The sequence below is a fragment of the Cupressus sempervirens genome, chromosome 11, assembly GCF_028749045.1.
Source record: "Cupressus sempervirens isolate cs-2001-9-10 chromosome 11, ASM2874904v1, whole genome shotgun sequence".
NCBI classification, from domain to species: Eukaryota; Viridiplantae; Streptophyta; class Pinopsida; order Cupressales; family Cupressaceae; genus Cupressus; species Cupressus sempervirens.
In genome coordinates, this window is record NC_143128.1 from 125,435,384 (window position 1) to 125,447,846 (window position 12,463).

Here is a 12,463-nt window from a genome sequence, read left to right on the forward strand (position 1 = left end):
AACATGGTTAAGATTCATTTTTTTTGCAAAGCTACAATCCTTCAACTTTTAATTCCACTTCATTGTTAGCGTCTTGCCAATTACTTTCATATATTTAGCCAAAATGTTCCTATGATGATTTTTTATACAATAACCAATCCCAATTGTTCCTAGATTACCTCTAGAGGCCCCATCAAAGTAGAAGGTTGGAAGTTTGAGGCCAGACCATTTAAGTCTCATTTTGTTATCCCAAACCATCATAGAGTTTGGAGTTGCATTGGTATTAATAATCTTACTATTAAGGGTTTGAATGATGAGGGACTCAATTTTAAGAGTGAGATGCCCCCAAGACATGCTAGAATTTTTAAAGGTCTCCCTATTTCTTTCCTTCCATAATTCCCAAATAATTATGCAAGGGGAGATTATCCACAAACCAAACTATATACTTTCATAATGCAACCTTGGCCAAGAGAGCATGAGTGCCAAAACTAAGTTAGTTAAAGCCATCTTGAGGTTTAGTTTGAGACAAAGCCAATACTAGACTTTTGAAGCATGAGGACAAATGAGGAGGAGGTGATCCACATTTTCCATAGAAGAGTAGCATAGGAGATAGCAATAAGGGCCTTCAAGATTGATCTTTCTTATTCTATCTATTGTCAGGATGCATTTTTGAAGGGCTAACCAAGAGAAAGGCCTAGCTTTTGGAAGACATAAGGAATCCCAACACAAAGAGTATGGAATCTCTACCTTAAGGTGGAATTTAAGAGAGGAAATATAATTATAACCATTCTTGGTGTTGTATTCACCAGTCTTAGATCCATCCCATGTGAGCATGTCTTCAAGTCTTGAGAAGGTAATATTCCTATCCTTTAGGATCTGATTAAGAGGTTCTTCCCAATAGTACATTTCCCCTTATTTTTTGACCCATTTTTTTGACTAAAGGCCATATTGGGATATCATTTTTTCAAAAAAAAATTATGCCCAATTTGGTCAAAATTTTGACCAAAGTAGGGTTTTATGCCTGAGTTGGTCAAAATTTTGACCAAATCAGGTTCATAATGAAAAAATAAATAAATTGAGAAATCATTTTTTATTTGAGCAGTAGGAGTTTGTTGTTTGGTTTGTGTGGCCGAAGCTGGGTTTCTGATTTTTGGTTCTGAGGAAGAAGGCCGAGTGGGGAAACCATGGGTAAACTTTATGTAAGTAGTCATTTTGTGAAGGCTATTGAGCTTGGCTTTCTACTGATAGTTTATGCCTCATACAATGTTCTTAGCTTGTCATCGTACTCCTTTGGAGTTTCTGCAAACAAGTCTCTTGGGTGACTTGGAATGATGCTCGTTGTATGCCTTGATCTAACTAGTGTTGATTATCTCCATATAGGTGTTTTATTCTTGATTAAACATAGCTCACAATTCTTCTTTCTATTCAACATGTTTTTGTAGTTAGGGATTTCAAACACCTCCCTAATGGAATCTTCGGTGAGGTAGGCCAAGGTTATTTTGTTAATGGTCTTGATGGATCTTGTTTGTCGATCATACCTCTTAGCACATTCAATATCAACTCACTGCATTGAATTTCTAGTGGAAAGCCCATAGTTTGATGAAGTCCACACTTGATTGTATTCATTTATTGTGGATGAAGGCATTCTACTAGGTGTGCCAAATAGTCTTTTCTTATACTAAAAAATGTTGAATCATTTGAAATTTGTGTTTCCAAAATCCCTCCATTTAGATACCATTTAGGATTCATGATATAAACCTGTAAGCACCTCCTTAAATTGTTATTTCCTTATTGCAGTTCCATTATTTCTTTGTGCAAACATAGTACTTGTATTGAGCTTGTAGCTAGTGACACTTGAAGGCTACAAAAAAATTTAATGAATGGAGGTTACACTCCTTTTTAGATTCTATTGATGAATTTTAAGCATTTCAACCTTTATGAATCATAAAGCAACTAATTAAGATTGGAAATTCTATGAAATCTACAGATAACATTCCTAAAATCTAATTTTCAAAATGTTAGGATGGTTGTTTTAAGTTTTAAAACTTAAAAATTTCCCTCTTTCCATGAAAACTCGAGAAAAATAAGTGGAAAATATTTGATTTAAAACTGATTATTAGCACTAGAAGCTTGAAGGAGGGTTTAAAAATTGATATTTTGCAAGTAATTAATAAACTTGATCTTGAAAATCTATTTGCTTGTCCCTTCTGTAGTTTTGAACTAATGACACTTTCCTTTGCTGTGACATTGAGTTGAGAACTACTCTCTTCTACTAACTTGTGAGGTGACTTGAGTTGAAATAAATTTCATTATATATCACTATCCTTCTATAGACAATGAGAGATTTCCTTGCAAGGGTTGACTTGTTTTATTATTCTTTGTCTCAAAAAAGTGCTTAATTTTTCTTCCCTAATAAGAAACTCATATATGCTTTCATTTAGTTATTGGTTTCCATTATGATTGATGTGTTTGTAAAAGCAAGGGGGTTGATGTGTCATGAAAGCAAGAAACTGAAAAAACTTGCTCAAACTTATCAAGGAAATACAAGGTGTGATATGGGTTTGCTTTCATTTTCTTTTCTTGGACCTCTTGGAAAGTTTGAACCCACGTGCCATTTGCCTTCTATCTTTTTCTTATTAACTTTAAACACTTGATGTGTGTAAGCATTTCAGGAAATCACTTCTTGATACCTCTTCAATTTCTCATGTCATTCAACACTTAAGGTTTTCAAGATCTAGAAATAAAATTTTCTTAACATTTTGAGTTGACCAATTGACCAATTTGGAATTCCTTTGAGGAAGCTCTCCTTAGCTATTTCATCCATTTTCCCAACCTTTGATATTGGCATTTCTTTGAAAAAAATAGTTTCTAGAAAAAAGAAAAAGAAAAAGAAATGTTCTAAAAAGAGACTCTTAAATTGATCTAGAAATATAAAAACATTACTTTCGACAAATAGAAAAAGCAAATAAGCACTTAAAAAAATGTAAAAACAATGATTTGTCAAAATTGGACTCATAAAATTGTATTCTTTCTCTCTTGAGCTATCTGAACACACTCATAGCATCAAAATATTCATACAACCAAGTTTGCACTAACACAAACACATTTTTTAATATTCTTTTAACCATCTCAAGTTGGTTTCTTGTTCTCTCATGGATTATGGCAACTTTTTTACTCAACCCATCAAGTTTCGATTGGTTGAAAGCAGTCTATGAATTAGATGATTTTATGAATTTGATATGGTACAAGGCAGGGGGGGGGGGGAATCTTAACTAAGTTAGATCAAAGTTGGGAAGTCTAGTTCAATGAGGAAAATGACCATTTACGAACAACAAGAATATGGAGAATGGTTGTAGAGATCATCCTAGATATTCATTTTTTCTTTTTCTAGTACGAAATTGTTTAACAGTTGGGTATTGTTGGGGGAAGAAAAAGTATACTTGTTTACCTTATTTTATGGATTTATGTGGTTGTGTCCATTGTGATTTATGTGGTTATTTCACATGCTCATGATAATTATGCAACAAAACAACATATCTACTACTGTGCAATACAAGACTTGGTTGTTAGTTTGACAATTTTAGTAGTGGTCATTTTGCCATAGTTAACCAATTTCAAATTCACCATTTGTTCACAAGTATCCTAGCATTCATACCAACTAGTTAGGGTCTAATCTTAATTTCTCAAGTGTTCAAGACCTTCCTGCAGTCCTCTATAGTTTGGCATACAGTTGTTGTAGTGGCACAGTTATATGAAATTACATTTGGTATTATTGTTATGATTCCAATAGCTTTACTTGCTTGGTTTCCTGGCTTTAAGTCAATATAGACTTGTATATTGTTCAATGAATCATTCAACAGGGGACTTCAGATATCCTATATCCTTGCTGGCAAGAGGTCTAATCTAGGATACTAGTGTAGGTAAGGTCAAAACTTTAGCAGCTATAGACATTTTCTTGAATAGACTTATGAATCCAATCCATCAATTTTTCTTAATTAGAAATATTTCCATTATTAGATCTATTATTTCTTCTCATGGCCAATTAAATGGATTTTAATATTCATAATATAGAAAGTCGATTCTCTTTTAATGTTTGCATTGTAAATTTATACAATTTTTCACATTAAAGGTGTAACTGAATTCAGAGATGTATGGTTGGGTATGTTTCCCTAGGGTTTATTTAGGTGTCCAATACTCATCATGTTGTGGGAACATGGGGATGCATCAAAAGTGCCCCTGATTCCTTCTATTATTTTGGCTGCATTGTGAAAAACCCAATCAAATGGCTAGAAACATCTGGGGATGTCAGTGACATTCCACAGCTATCCCTAAATAGTAGGAACATTGAAAAAAATATGTTATTGAGATAACAGGAACATTGAAAAAGGTCTTGGTATGAAATGAGTATTGAAAAAAAAAAGTTTGCATTCTAAGTAATTTATCCAAGTAGGAAAAAATGCTTCTATTATTGTTGCCAAAAAAAGTTTCTTGTTATGCTTAGCCTTCGCAATTTGAGTATGTTATCCAAAAAATAGAATGGGCTACCTGTACCCTGATGACCTCCAAAATTCACTGCTATCCAAAAACAACTCAATCACATACACAAGACACATCATATAAACATCATTGTAATGTTTTTTTCAATAATTTTTATGTTTGTTTACATATAGCATTATCTCTAAGAGTGTTAATATTTTAGCAGTACCTTATTATTCTGATACAATTATGGATATAGCTAGTAGATGTGGATGGAAAATAACTTTTGTGTAAGAAAAAAAAGAAATATATAGTGCACATTATATTGTTATTTTCCTCTTATGTGGTGAATTTCTCTTATTGTTATGGAGCATTTTATGTTTATAGTTTCTTTTCTCATGAAAAATCCTAGATTTTAAAGAGTGCCTACATTTAAATTATCTTTTTCACAGTTTTCATCTTACAAAAATTTTCCCATGACTTGAAAGTCTAAAGCTTTGCATGATTCTCCTAACATAGACATGACAAATACTCTTTATTGTTGCAAATGTGAGTATAATGTTAATCTAGCACTTAAATCTCCACAACATGTTTTCTATACTGTCCAGGGATGCACCCCCTAACAAATTTGACCTCTATTCCTATAGGGGACATTTCAGGGACTTGGGATGAGTAGGAAATGTCATCAATCCCATTTCTAAATTTTTACTAAAACAAGAAATATTATAGTTACTTGTAGTGTTTTAAGAAAATCCCTAGGTACATTAGGGGCGGCCAACCTCACCATCCCAAAGATAGTTAGTCATTCCCTAATGGCCCATAGATGTTTACTTTTGTGGTTCAGGATAGCTGGGATGAACCACCAACCTTCAACACTAAATGTAGATACTATATAGATATCTTATTTTCCATTGGATAGGTTTGAGGACTATTTTAAGAGGGAGAACTCACATTAGCAGATAATTTCAAAATGTTGATCTCGTAGTCCCTACCTTATTTATGTTGTCACATCCATCTAGTAGTATTACGATATGGAATCATTTTAATCATATTTAATAACAAGACTCTCATAGTTGTATGAAAGCCTTTTCTTTACATATTGCTATTGTAAGAGAGAGTTAAGCCCTCAAATACAATTTTCACATTATTTATAGCTCAGTCCATACATGATTTTGCATTCTTGTGGGTCCCATAGGCTTCTTTGGCCTCATGGATGTTATTAAAATCTTTCTTTCTTTCTTTCTCCTTAGAGCTAATGATTTCACCTTTAACAAGACAAAGCTCTTATGATTTCATGCCCTAGCTACATGCAATTCTTTACTACTCCCAAAGATCAACCTTAGAGGTCTTCTCATTGCAGAAGCCACTAGTGTCTCTCCCATCGTACAAGGGTAGCACTACAAATAATACTCAATTATATTATTCTAAACTAAAATTTTGTTATTAATGGTTACTTTATGATGATAGGTATCCAAATACACCTATAATATGAAGCGAGGAGTAGGTGGAGACATGGAAGCCTATTGTGAATGTTGTGCACGATAAAGGAGGTGTTTTCTTCTATCAAATTTGGCACACTAGAAAGGCTTCACACGTGGGTAAGTGCTTTTACCATTTACAAAATAATACTTCTTATGTACTTGAGATATTTGCACTTCCATTTTTAAACAATTTCAATCTCTTTAGCTACATTTAATGAAGTTTTTTTTTGTGAAGAGTAGCATCTAAAATGGGGGCAGGGTAACACAACTTGTGCAGATTCTAGTAATGTATATTTGTTGCCTTATGTTATGTGGATTAATACTAATTTTAGCTAGTGGAAATTTTGTTTACTCTTATCAAATTATTCTCAATAGTGTTGAGAAGTGTTAAGTATATACATGGAATTCTCATCGCAGAGTATCAACCCAATGGGCAAGCTCCCATCTCCTCAACAAGAAAAAAGATAGTAGGACAAACTCTCCGAACCAATGGAAAGGATCTTGTAGAATTTTCTACTCCTCGAGCTCTCACAATAGATGAAATACCACAAATTGTTGACCAGTTCTGCACTATTGCCAAAATTGGTTGGGCTGCAAGTGAGCTCTTACTAAACAATTCTTGAATTCAACAATTGATCAATGCCTTTATTTCCATTAATATTTTATATTGTTCTCAAGTCTAGAAAGAGATCACATGTTTAGTTTTAATTCCATTAATATTTTTTGTCATTTTTAAGTTTGGAAAAAGGTCAAATGTTTAGTTTTAATTCCATTAATATTTTATATTGTTATTAAGTCTGGAAAGAGGTCACATGTTTAGTTTTAATTTCAATGCAATTGTGTTTATCATCAACATTTGCACACACTGTCAAGGTTTTATTTTGTGACTTCAAAAAAAAAATGGAGTTGTGTTTATCATCAACATTTGAATAACCTTTAAATACAAAAATTAATTTCTTGCATTTAGACAATTAGCAATAATTATCATGGATACATGAATCAATGTAAATAATGAAATAATAATGGTTTAACTTACAGTTAAATTTTCAAAAGCTTCTTTGAATTGCTGAAGAAGCAACTACATTTCATTCCCTTTGCCTCTATAGAAGGCAATTAACTCAACATTTTCTCATATGCATACAAGTACATATTGAAAGCCTACCTGTTTTTTCTCTTGCATAAAATTTAGGGAGACCAATCCCTACAAAAATAAATAGGTGGATGAATAAACAACTAAAGTTTTGTAAAAGCTTATATTTAGAAGTTGTACAAGGTCCAAGAGAACGATTAGCTTATGACTTTACCAGGTTTCAATTTAGCTCTCTATGTGTAGTGCTATGTTACAGGGTTTCACACAAAGGTTTAAAAGAGATAAATAATATTATAATGCTCAAAATTAATAAGCTTCAACATTGAGCATTGTACCTTGCAACATCCATTTGGGTTTTGGTTCATTAAGTATAGTTTGGGATTTGTTTCATTAAGTATATTTTTTCTTGCTATGAAAGGAGAATTAGTTTTATGTTACTTATACCACAAGTATAAAGTAGGTTTCTAAAGGGAAAGTAACTACCTAGCAATCACAAAGTAAAAGGTTCACAAGGGTGAAAGTGCCTAAGCTATAAGAATGGTATATTTTGGAAATGTATGTGGCTTCTCCTGAATGTACCTACATTTTCTTTTAAGAATGAAAATTTAGTAATAAATTGTAATTAATATTATAGTTTTGAGTTTTAATAAAGGGGGCGATCTCACCCAAAGATTGCACATGAATTTGACATATTTATATTTTACAGTTAGAATCAACTTACAGTCATTTTTAATAGCATACAATTTTGAGGATTTTGAGAGCCATTCCAATTAATTACAATTCATTGCAGATATTGAGCTAACTTATTAGCCGCTTTTGAAGGAAAGGCTAAAACTCTGAGCGGATTACAAATATGATATTTAATCAATAATCAAATATACTAGATGAAATTTTTGGATTGATTTCGTTCATAAGTAATATACATTAATTGTTTATTTATTAATTAATAGAAATTATCATAAGATCCATAACTATATGTTTGGGGTTTCATAAATATGAATTTTCAATACAACTTGTTTTTGCATAGTTGACATTTTCAAAATCTTGGATGACTATGTTTGTCCAAGAACTTGGGAAACATATCTATTGTCCTAGATTTGACTTCAGTTGTCACCCACACCTGCTCATGAAATATATCTTTAATTTAATGAAATATTTATCTATTTTTAATCATGTCATTGCTTTTATTTTCTTTCTTTCCAGAGCTTAGATAGAAAAATTTAGATATAATTTTTCTAGCAGATGGAGGTTTGGTTTTCCACTTCTAGCAAATTACATGGTGCATTTTTCTTCAAAAAATTTATATTTAGTTTCTCCATATATAAGTGAAAAAATTTCTTCAATTTTTGATGTACTCTCCTCAAATTATCAATGTATTTTCAGTAGTTTCAATAGTGATCAGTTTAGGACCTAAGTAAACGATATAAAACTACTTTTATTTTTAACATAGAAAATGAATGCATAGCTCCTTATTATATTCACTTTCAAGAAGAAAAAGAGGAAAGAACTGATAGTTGTTAAGGCACCTTCATAATAAGAGAGGTGTTAAATATATCAACAAAGAGGATTAAAAAAGGACAAGAATGAGGATGAAGCTTAAGGAAAAGAGGAAGTATAGGATGCGAAAGATTCACTAGCATTGATACAAGTTACAACAACTAAGAACTCAGGAACATCCTCATTTAGACATTTTATTATGTGATCACGCCTGTCTCATAAGTCACAACTATTATCATTACTTACCTAGTAGCTACTAGCACTTTACATGCATTATTCCTACTTTGAAGTTCTACAATATCACTTGTGCCTTCACAACTCATCAATATTCTATTTGATGATTATGGCATTGAGATAACTTCTATGCTAGAGATCTAGCCCTCCAAAAAAATGCATAATTTAAGTCAGGTTGTCACCTTGAAAAGGGAAATAAGAAACTAAAAATAATCATCAATGTTATGACATTTCAAAACGAATATGAATATCCCAAAATATGTGCTAATGAGGGTTATTGGGAATGGAAGGAAGGTGATACAAACAACAATTGAGTCTGATTGTATTTGAATCCATAGTTTAGACTCCTAGTAATAAACAACACATTTTAGCCATCCATGAGCTGCCTGTAATGACTATCCTCCAATCATCCTCAATTATGTTATTTGCATGAACTCATGTGATACTTTCTTCTATATAATGTTGAATCATTATTACCACATATATAGAGCCTTGGTCGATTGAGATATGACAATAGGTGGAATCTCTTTTAAATATTAACTAAAATCTAACTTACAAGAATCTCTCCAACAACCCTCAAAGTTTGGGTCAATTCTATACAAAGTCTAGTCCTTGTCCAATTCTCCCCAAATTTTCCAAGAAAGCCACAGATTTTCTATAAATTCTGTCAGAGGAACCCAGGTAGAATTTATTGCCCAATGGTAAAACCGGAGCTAAATTTGGTCTCAAAACAATTTTTTTGACTTTTCTAATGTGCTTTTTTGCCTAATTTGATCTATTTGTTCCTCCCAACCTCAAAAGTGGCCACTAGAAAGGCCAAAAAAATAGTTTATATGTCATTTATGCATTTGTGAATGAAATGAAAACCTGTATATAGAGGAAATCCAAATTGATGATTATAGAGGAATTTCTTTAAAAACCCAATGATATCTTTGAATCTAGAGCTTAAAATTTGAATCTCAACTTTTGATCTAACCTAATTAGAAATCTTCTGACCAAAAAAAAATAAAAAATCATATAACTGTACTTAATTTTTTTATGGTTCCTTCATTTTCATATTTTCTCCTTGATATGGAAATATGTTCCATGCATGTGATTAAACGAGTGTATCATGTTGTATGTATGGCTGAATGATGCAATTAATATCCTATTGAATTGAAACATAGATATGGTGGTGTAATTTGCTATGTTGGTTTACTATTAGCAGACGTGGTGTATGGACTTATTTGTTGCTGCATAAATACACATACATTTTTTTAAAAAGATATGTTTTTGTATGGATGAACCCAAGATGAATCCAAACCCAACCCAAAAAAAAAATGGATGAATTTCAAACTCGAATATTGAACCCGCATCTGTACCAGAATCCAAGCTAGCTACATAGCTAAAAATCTCAAAATTTCTAACTCACAACCTTTCAAAACTTCTTGAAGTTATAAACAACACAGACATACTTTCTTGTATTAGTGGGGGCTTTGGCGGGATGGGCAGGGGCAAAGGTATAGAGAAGAGGGGAGAAACACTACATCTTAGACATAGAAGCTCCCAACAAATAAATACATTTTAGAGCTTTCTCAAGTTGATTTCCCTATAAAAATGACATAGAAAATTTGATTAATTCAAACTAATTATAGTTTTATTATATTTATGTCACTTAGCACATCGACCAATATGTTTTAGTAGTTGTTGAGGAGGGAGAAGTGTAAAAGTTTTGATATAACAACTCAAAAAAATTAACTCATTTTAGTGTTTTCCCAAGTTGTTTGTCTTTTACATGACTAAAAATAGGTGATATGATTAATTTAAGTCATATGATAGTTCTATTAGGTTGAAGCTAATTTATTATGTTGACTCTTGACCATTGTGTTTTAGCATATGCTATAAACATAAAAATACTCAGTTTGATCATTATTGAATATACATGATATATGTAGATGATGGAAAAATCTTGTGTTGTGAATAAAAATAACATAGAATTAGCAACAAAAGGTTTATGAATGAAGTAGGTTTTTAAAAAATTTCCTTCATTACATGGTTTGTGGAGAAGTACCTACAAGAGTGCAACAATATGCTCACCAGAATTCCTCCAGCAAAAGCCCCTAAATAATACATAAGTTTTTTTGTGAACCGCTCCTTGTCCTTTCCTTAAAAAAAACAATAAAGAAACAAAGAAGAAATCAAAAAACTTAATCCTCATACGAAACAAAATATGGATTCAATTAAGATCTAATTAGGATAATCTCAATTTTAACATGGACAAGAATACAACCCAATGTATAAAAAATTAACATGGTATCATAAAACCACCATCTAAATGCATGTCTTTTGAATCATATGCTTATTGTAGGCATATGATACATGTGTTCTTACATTAGATATAATAATTCAAGAATGGAGAAAGAAGAATTGAAAGAATGAGGAATAAAAGAATGTTAAACATCAGTTACTCATGAGCTAGAGCATTGTAAAAATATCATCCATGGAAATTGAACCCAGCATTGATTCTTGTGGTGGCCAAGGTGAGAGAAAATACACTACCAAGTCTTAATCTAGCTTGAACTTTATCATCAGAGGTCTAATATGGTGCAACAACTTTCCAAAATCAATTGATAAGCATAGATATCTTTCTACCAGGTTGTCCTCAGTATTCAAAAAATTAAATCATGTTATGCTTTAAAATTTAAACCGTAAAGAAAAATTGTTAGATATGTCGCCTTCTTCCAACACTTTCTAAAATTTTACTCATGAGATTCCATTAAATTTTAATTTGGCTAAACAAAATAAAATCCTAAAAGAGTGCTCAATATCTTCCCCATTTTTCTATCAACACTCTTCACAACTAAACCTCACTCTTAGCATTTTGAAAGGAAGTTAGGAAAACTATTAGAAATCATCAATTGTGTCAAATATTTTTTAATGATGATATTTCAAAGTGTTTGAAATCATCAAATAAATAAATTATACATATTTTCTAGAAGGCCTTGTCTGATATTAATAATCATGCAAAATGTGGAAATAGAGTATCTGTTGATTCATTAGATGGACTTTTGAACCCATTTCTTTATAGATTTATGAAGCTTTGACAATCTTCCCTGAAGAAAACATACACGATAGTGGTATGAATAAGGCTATCATCAACAAGACCCATGTTCACCATCTATTTAATGTTTTTTCAGCAATTTTAATCTTGTCTTTCTCTCACATTCTCTCACAAAAGGAAAAGGTTTCTAGGTCTATATTTACCTTTAACTAAATGGCTCATGTTGTTTGTAGCAGAAGCACATTAGAATAACTTTTTTAAAAGATCTATAATCTATGCACACTCCATAACTATACATCTATAAGTGATAATTAGAATACAACTTGTTGGCTTGTTTTTCTATGTGCAAGCACCTTCAATACATCTTTTTAACATGAACATTAGAAATTAACTGGCAAGATAAATGATTTTATAGTTGACCTCAAATGTGTGTATGACCTCATCCATTTCTTCTAAATTTAAGGTATGTTTCCTTTTTCTAATTCCTTGAGAATATATGTAAACTAGAGCTTTAAAAAACTTTAGAGCTTTTAAAAATATTTCCTTTTGGAAGGTAAATATATTTAGTGCTCATCCTAGTGGTAGCTAGAACCTCTACTACAACACAATCATACCATGTTCCACTTGTCCTAGTTCAAAGATTATTGTGGCTTCAAATGCATTTTT

The 12,463-nt window shown here is 31.7% G+C and overlaps 1 pseudogene; it reads left to right on the forward strand.

Annotated features, from left to right (window-relative positions):
• Positions 1 to 3,138: 3,138 nt before the first annotated feature.
• Positions 3,139 to 3,894, forward strand: LOC149528535 (callose synthase 11 pseudogene; annotated as a pseudogene).
• The last annotated feature ends 8,569 nt before the right edge of the window (positions 3,895 to 12,463 follow it).